The 8,768-nt window shown below is 44.0% G+C and overlaps 1 pseudogene; it reads left to right on the forward strand.

Moving 5' to 3' along the window:
* The first annotated feature begins 729 nt into the window (after positions 1-729).
* Positions 730-7,161, forward strand: LOC122100483 (annotated as a pseudogene).
* The last annotated feature ends 1,607 nt before the right edge of the window (positions 7,162-8,768 follow it).

Consider the following 8,768-nt stretch of genomic DNA (forward strand, 5'->3'; position numbering starts at 1 on the left):
CACCTAATCTCAATAATAGTAAAAATCTCAGAAAGAGTCACCAGGCCTTAATTTCAAGCCCTAACACCAACGTGCCTAACTCCAGCCAAACATACACACACACACACACACACACACACACACACACACACACACACACACACACAGAGCAGGAGCTGAGTTCTCACTCTTGGAGCAGAAGCCAAATGAAACAAAAAGTAGACTGTAGTAGACCTATGGCTTAAGTAATAAAGCAAGCTGCTTTTAAGAGAAAAGAAAAGAAAACTTGAGTATGAAGGCAAGGCCCTAAGCCCCTGACTCTTCCCAGAATGGAAATCAGTCATGGAATCCAACAGAACGTGCCCCTTCAGTTCTAGGCCCTCCTATCAAAAATAGATGGTAGGCTTGTTCTTGGCTTCTGGCACAAGTACCTTGTGTAGAGGAAGCCCCTCCTCTTGCTTCCTGGATCCCAGGGTTCAGCCTCTCTTGTGAGTCAGGGTGGGAGGTGGATGGCAGTGTGGCAAGAGGTTCCAAATAGAGTGGCAGCTGTGCTAATTGACTTGAGGCTGACAGCTGGATGCCAGGGCTAAGTGATAACAGGTAGCTATCTCTGATTACCCAGCAGTAGGCAGACTGAGTTGGAGCACCTGCTGGCTCTGCCTATCAAGTCCACCCCATCTCCTCTGCCCCATAACAACCAGAGGTTTAAATGGGGATCTGAGTTGGCTGTGTCAGATTCCTGCTCCCCAGCCCTACCTGTTTTCCTCGGTGTACACCACTGCTGAGGACACGCATCCAACTGCTTTGCAGCCCTACACCGTGAGGGAGATCGTGTACATACAGGCAAGCCACTGTGGCAACCAGATTGGCTCAAAGGGGAGCATGACACTGGCCTAGGATCCTAGTCTCAAATTTAGGGGGATAAGGAGGAAGAGGACGGGGTTGGAGGGTGCAGGTGGTGGTGGTCATGTCTAGGCTGAGGTAGGTGGGGCTCCATAGTAGTCCCTAACCTCCTAGAAATCAAGTCCCCCAGATAGTTTCCCCAATTTCCCTAATTTGTGTGGCCCAGGTGGGTGTGGTTTTTTAAGCAAGGCTGGGGTGGTTTCAAATCCCTTGCATGTCTTAGTCTTACCTGAGACTCAAGTCATTGTACTTAGTTTCCTGGGAATAGACTAATGCATTTTTGGTCTGATTTGAAATAAAGGAGTGCAGTGTCTTTGAGCTGACAGATACAGAGGATTCCCTTTTTGTCAACTGATGAGTATTAGATAATTGAGAACAGTTCATCAACCTTAATGCAAATTTCTCTGAGTTTTCATGCCCTATCTCAGTTCCCTTAAGTTGGGTGTTTTCTAAATCCGTGGTTGTCGGTGTATGCTCTGAGGACCCTTGGGGTTCTGGAGACCCTTCTAGCTGAGTCTTCAAGTTACTGCTTTGGCAATTTCATGTCCATATAAGGCCAGGTTCTCATCATAGAATCCAAACAGAATATTGTATCCCGTAAGATAGAATAAACATAGGAGAACCCAGATGTCTTCTATTCAGCCAGATAGCAAAGAGATTAACAAAACTAAAATACCATCAATTTTTGTGCTTTTTTTAATTTAAAAAATTAATTTTTTTACAAAAATATTTGTGTCAACAGGACTTGGATTTCTTATAGTTATTTTAAAATCCATTGTTTGGACAGTTAACATTCTAGGCCATAATACACTTCTAGTTCCATCTCAGTTTTGGGAAATGCTAAGCGATGAGCACAACATTGACTGCACTGGCAACTATTATGTAGACAGCAGCTTAGAGAATCGAGGTATATTACAACGAGGCAGCTAGTGAGTGTCTCCTGTCTGGCTTCCAATACTGTGGCAGAATAGGTCCCTGGGGAATACTAATGACAAGGAAGGAGTTCCTGCCTTTCTTAGGGTGGTATTGTAGTTCGAATTTGGGGCCTCAATCTTGTAAGTCAAGTGCTGTATCCACCTGAGCCCCTCCACCATATATTTTGTTTTAATTTTTGAGTATACACTTGTGAATTTCCTCAGGAAAGCCTTTTACTGAATTCCCCCTACCTGAACTTGCTGACTAGCCACACCTGGATTTTTTTTTTTTGTCATGGGGCTTCAACTCTGGGCATAGGCATTGTCCTTCATCTCTTCAATCTTTCTTTTCCTTTTATTACCAGGGGTTCATTTTTTTAGAACTCTCTGGGCTTCTGGGATAACTCCTTCTAGCTTAGTTTAATTCATTAATTCTGCTTGTTGTAACATATTTGGAAATTTTAAGTTTTTATGTTTACTATGCGTGAGCCGCAAAACCGCTTGTGAAGTTGTAGGAGTTTTTGGAGGCAGCGTCACATCAGATGATTGATTGGGGCATCGCCCACATTTAATCTTTGGTCCTAGTCTTTATTATTTAGAGAAGTCATCTCTATTGGACTGGAAAGAAACAACATGCTCTGTTCACGGATCAATAGAAAAATAGCCAAAACGAGAATAAAAGCAATGAATGTACAGCCAAGAAGAATATAGTAAGAATAAAGGTAGAGGCTATAAAGGTGCAGCCAAGTGTATGGGAAGCCTTGAACCAACACCCCCTTCCTGCAGGCATGCTTCCTTAAAGCTCTTTGTCTAACGCGATCTCATGCAGACTCCGCAGGAGATGGCATGACACCAACTATTTCAGGTAGTTTCTTGGAAATGAGAGTCTCCCAGAATTTCCTGCCCCAGCTGGCTTCAATCTGCGATCCTAAGATCTCAGACTTTTGAGTAGCTAGAATTTCACCCTTCAGCAACCAGAGCCCAGTTGCATTGCCCTCTTTAAAATACAGATTAAATTTCTAAAAAAAAATTTTGAAATTGAAAATTTTAAAATTTTAAAGAGGGATGTTCAGTCACTAATATATATGTGAATAGTCCAAATCATAAAGCATAAATAAAGTGTCTCACCCTGAAATCTATAACACTTCTGGACTTTAGCATTTTGAATATGAATACTTAGCCAACAATAAATTCTTTTTAAGGTTTCTAAAGTAAAAAACATTGTTGTGATGTAGAAAAACCCAATAATAATGTGTAAACACTGCTTTTAAGTGATATATATTGTCTTTCCTAACACAAACAACCTTACTGAAGTCTACAGAGTAGATTGTCAGTTTTTGTAACTGTCAATGTGAAATTCATTTAATTTTATATAAAGAGTTTCCATTCTACATCATTGTATACAAACAAAATCGTAGATAATTGGTTTTCCTGTGTAATAAACCAATGAAAAAGTGCAAACAAAAGGACAGAGCTATTTAATGTATTTGAGTTTTATAGATCTACATTTGGGGATGTCCTCACCTTCGTATTTTGTGGTGATATTGCTTAAGTAAGATATAAGACTTTAATCTTGTGGTTCCTTGGTTGAGAGTCGTTGTGTGGAATTGTATCACTGCTATGAACAGTATTTTATGTTGTGTCTTTATTAGATCCTGTATATCAGGCAGGATGGCCAGTTTTCTTCATGTCATTGTTTAGGAAGGGGGCAGTCTCAAACTCATGTTTATATCATTTTAACTGATATCCCTTTTGAAAAATCAGGTTAAATGGCAAATTGCAAGTAATTGCCCAAGGTTGCTCTGAGTATTTGAATACAGGGAAATGTGCTATTTGATAACAATTATTGAAAAATTATAACACAAGAAATATGAATTTTATGTATTTTCCCCAGGAAAGCATTATACTTGAATTTCCCCTACATCTACTTGCTGAAGAGCCACACCTGGCTCTTTTGTTTTATTTGTTTGTTTTTTTGTCGGCAGTGGCACTTAAACTCTGGGCCTATGCACTGTGCCCCAACTCTTCTGTTCAAGACAAGCAGCTCTACCACTTAAGCCACAGTGCCATTTCTGGTTTTCTATCAGTTTATTGGAGATAAGAGTCTCACAGACTTTCCTGCCCAGGCTGGCTTTGAACAGTGATGATCTCCAACTCCATAGTTGCTAAGATTATAGGCATGAGCCACTGGTGCTCTGCACCTAGCTACTTTTAATTGGGGAATGGAAGGGATAGTGGGAGAACAACAAAGGAGTGGGTAACAATGTTCGACAATAAATGTTCTCATTTCCTTACTCATGTAACTGTAACTCCTCTATACAGCACCTTTACAATAAAAATAAAATTAACAAAAAAGAGAAAGCTTCTTGCTGATAGGCAATGATGACTCACACCAATAATCCTAGCTACTCAGGAGGCTGAGAAATGAGAATCATCGTTCAAATCCAGCCTGGGCAGGAAAGTCCCTGAGACCTTTATCTCTAATAAACAACTCAGAAAACTGAAAGTGGGACTGTGCCTCAAGTGATAGAGTGCTAGCCTTGAGCTGAAGAGCTGAGGGACAGTGCCCAGGCCCAGAGTTCAAGCCCCACCATGAACAACAACAACAAAAAAAAGGTGTTGTCATCTTTCTTTTGCCCCATTAGACTCAAAGCCTGATGCTCATCTTTGCCTCCTGAGTAGCTGAGATTTCAGCCACCATGCCCAAAGCAAAGGAATAAAATGCATGGAAATAGACAACTGCAAACGTCCTTAAAGTTGCTGAAGCCTCTTGCATGGTGATTCATTCTCAAGATATCTTTTCTGTTTCCATGTCTGAAATGCTGTAATTTCTATAATGAATGCTGAGAGCCACTTAGAATCATAAGCTCTGCTCCTAAGTTCCTTGTCAAGTATAGGCCCAAGTCAACTCTTGTTCCCACAGGCAACAAATATGTTCCTCGGGCCATCATGGTGGACCTAGAGCCTGGCACCTTAGACTTAGTAGGATCGGAACCATAGAGTTTCAGACCAGACACTTCATATTTAGTACGTCAGCATGGTCCATAGAAGATGGCTAACAGGCACCCCTCCTTCGTAACATCCAGACACTCCAGTTCCCAGAGCTGAGCTGAGCCTTTATTCATCTAGATAACATCCTCACCTAACCCACCTATTTCAGTCCACGGGAGTCATGTCCCTGTCCACTCAATCAGCACAGATAAATACCAGTCTGCAAACAGCCTCTGAAGGGAATGAACAGCGAGCAGGGAATGCCTCCAACAAGGTTTCAGCGCTGCTGGCCCTTTCAAATACCTGGCAATAACAGGGAACCATTTCAGGACACCAGAAATCAAAGCACAGCTATATGTGAGCAAGGTGCAGACAAGTGCCTTCAGCTTAGCTTCCCTCTGACCATTCTGTTCTCCTGTTCCTCCTGTGAAAGTAAGTACTTTTCCAGTATTGATGCAGGCTCTGTTCATTTTTTTTGGTCGGTCGTGGGGCTTCAACTCTGGGCCTGAGCACTGTACCTCAGCTCTTCAGCTCAAGGCAAGCACTCTACCGCTTGAACCACAGCATCCCTTCTGGCTTTTTCTGTTTATGTGGTGTTGAGGAATCGATCCCAGGGCCTTGTGCATGTGAGGCAAGCACTCTACCATTAAGACCCCTTCTCATCACCAGGCTCTGTTCATTTTTAGAAGTACGTGGTTTGGGTTAAAATGTATCTTCCTCCACATTGTCTTTACTTTCTTTAGAACCTGGTTGATTTGTAGGGTCCCAGATACATTGAAAACATTTCCTGGGGGCTAGGAAGGTGGCTCAGCAGTACCGTGCTTGCCTTGCATGCATGAGGCCCTGGGTTCGATTCCTCAGCACCATTAATCAGGAAAAAAAGCCAGAAGTGGTGCTGTGGCTTAAGTGGTAGAGCACTAGCCTTGAGCTGAAGAGCTGAGGGACAGCTCCCAGGCCCAGAGTTCAGGCCCACGACTGGACCCCAAAAAAGAAAACATTTCCTTTATTTCACTAGTGTATCTAAAATAATAGCCAAAGTTGCTCAGAGGAGCCTATAGTCTTCACAATGCATATAGCAAAGTTATTATTCCTGGAGTATGTGTCTCATCATGTCTTTGTGTCTGATAGGCCAGAACAGAGCAGGCAATAACTGGGCCAAGGGCCACTACACAGAGGGAACTGAGCTGGTGGAGTCAGTGCTGGAAGTGGTGAGCAGAAAGGTGTGTCTGTCTCCAGGGTTTCTAGCTGGCCTACTCCCTGGGAGGTGGCACCAGGTCAGGCATGGGCACCCTGATTCTCAACAAGATCCGAGAGGAGTTCCCAGACAGCATCATGAACACCTTCAGTGTCATGCCCTTGCCCAAGATGTTGGACACTGGCACCTTAGACTCAGTGAGATTGGAACCATTTGGCCAGTGTTTCAGACCAGACAACTTCATATTTGATACGTCATCATAGTCCATGGGAGATGGCTAACGGGCACCCCTCCTCCCTAACATCCAGACACTCTAGTTCCCAGTGCTGGGATGAGCCTTTATCCACCTAACCCTATCATCCTCACCTAACCCTACAACACCATCTTGTCTGTCCACCAGTTGGTGGAAAATGCAGATGAAACGTTCTGCATTGACAACAAGGCCCTGTATGACATCTGCTTTTGCACTCTGAAGCTGCCCATGCCCACCTATGGAGAACTGAACCACCTGGTGTTGGCTACCATGATCAAGGTCATCACCTGCCTGCGCTTCCCTGCCCAGCTGAATGCAGACCTGCGCAAGCTGGCTGTGAACACGGTGTCCTTGCCCTGCCTGCGCTTCTTCATTCCTGGCCTTGCACCCCTGACTAGCCGTGCCAGCCAGCAATACAATGCTCTCTCAGTGCCCAAGCTCACCCAGCAGATGTTTACACCAAGAACACGATGGTCACCTGTGATCCCCGCCATGGCTTCTACCTGACAGCGGCTGCCATCTTCCGAGGCCGCATGTCCATGAAGGAGGTGGATGAGCAGATGCTCAACTTGCAGAACAAGAACAGCAGCTACTTTGCAGAATGGATCCCCAACAACGTGAAGACACTTGTGTGTGACATCCCCACACATGGCCTCACGATGTTGGCCACATTCATTGGCAACAACACGGCCATCCAGGAACCCTTCAAGCACACCTCAGAGCAGTTCAGTGCCATGTTGCAGCACAAGGCATTCTTGCACTGGTATACAGGTGAGGGCATGGATGAGATGGAGTTCACTGAGGTTGAAAGCAACATCAATGACCCGGTGTCCAAGTACCAGCAAATCAAAGATGCCACTGCTGATGAACAGGGGAAATTTGAAGAAGTCTTGTGGAAGAAGAGGTTTAAGACTTCCCATTGCTAGCAGTGCAACAGGAATGCCAGAGCCTGCCTACTGCTTCTCAAATAAATGGTGCTTTCCTGAGCTACTGTTGTCCTGCAGTGGGACCTTGCTATGTATCATCATGCTCAGCCTTCTCTGTCAGGAACTCACTGACAGTGAATGTAAAAATGCAGATTTCTTTTAAATATGATTGTTTTAAAACCCTATTTGTATAAATAAAGAAGTATACATTTTATACCCTGAGCCCTTATTCTTCTTTAGAATCCTTTTTATTCTTTCAGTGTATTTGAAATATAAATTTGGCCAGAAGGATTTAATCTTAGCAATATAGGACTGGTGCTCAAGAGGAGTATTAAATTCATGGTTTTTCTGCTATTTTGAAGAGGAGGATGACAAGTGCCAAGTTGTTGTTTTTCCCCCTGGCCCAGTTTTATAGTTTTCAATCTCTCAAAAGCATGCAAGTAGCAAAAAAGCAGTTTGAAGAGAAAGAAAACTAGATCCAGATGCTACTTCTCCTTCAGACAACCACAGGTTCTTGTCTCATGTCCCATCAGAGGGATTTCAGTCACATTCCCCAGAAACAGTATCAGGAACACTGATCCCTGTGTTTAGAGTTCAGTTGGCAATGAAGCAGCACTCACAGGATGAGTGCAAGTTCCTGGTTGCCAGGGTAGTTTCTCAAGGTGTCTGGCAGCTTTAAGTACAGAAGTGATTCTAGCTGTTTGAGGGAGTGAGAGGCTGAGAAGCTGACCAATCCCATAGTGTATCAAGAACTGCTTGACACAGTACTTCCAAGTCAAACAGAGGAGGGGAGACATGGCCTCTCCCAATGACCCATTCTCATGTTCATTTTTCCAGCAGTCAAAGCTGTCTGAGGCCCACAGGGTGTTGTAAGGATATAAGGGATGGATGGATCTAGCCTGTTGGGTATGTTTACTTTACATGAGTGAAACAGAAATCTCAATTGCTTAGAACCTACAATGGCCAGGAAGAGGGTGAACACTTCTGTTTTCACTGGAGGCCAAATCAATCACTGGTTCTTTTTGCCAGAATCTTTCACTCTTCTTTCAGTGAGGCTCCAGGCAGGTTGTCTGTGCCAAGCATTCCTCCATGGCCACCAATAACCTGTAAGAGTACCTTTTTCTTCAGAAAAAGGGCTATGGGAATACTGCAACTTATAGAAAGCTCTAAGGAAAAGGTACTTCTGGGTGAGGTGCAAGTACCTTGTTGCTAGTAAAGTTGGGAGATGGTAAGTTCCGTAAGTTTTCCTCTACCAGGCCTGAGGTTGGGGTAGGGTAGGGAGGGGTGGGATAGAGATCTTTAAGCCAAGCTGGTCTCACTCATTAGAAAGTAAACTGTCCCAGAGAGTGATCTGTGACTAGAAGCAGGTTATTTTGTGTCCTTGCCCCAGGGAGATCAAAGTGCAAATAGCTTCCATTGTGGGAGTCCTATGGAGTAAGTACTGATACCCCTGGGTCTCTAGTCCTAGAACTGACCAGGTTGGATGAACCCAAATCTTCTAAGGCTGCTGGGTCAGAACTGAAGGCAGGCCTGGCCAAGGCACTCTCATTCCTCAGTGGGTTAAGGATTGAGGCCAAGCTGTGATGGAGGCACCACCCATCCTATCT

The sequence above is a fragment of the Dipodomys spectabilis genome, unplaced genomic scaffold, assembly GCF_019054845.1.
Source record: "Dipodomys spectabilis isolate Male_0828 unplaced genomic scaffold, ASM1905484v1 ptg000578l, whole genome shotgun sequence".
Lineage (NCBI taxonomy): Eukaryota > Metazoa > Chordata > Mammalia > Rodentia > Heteromyidae > Dipodomys > Dipodomys spectabilis.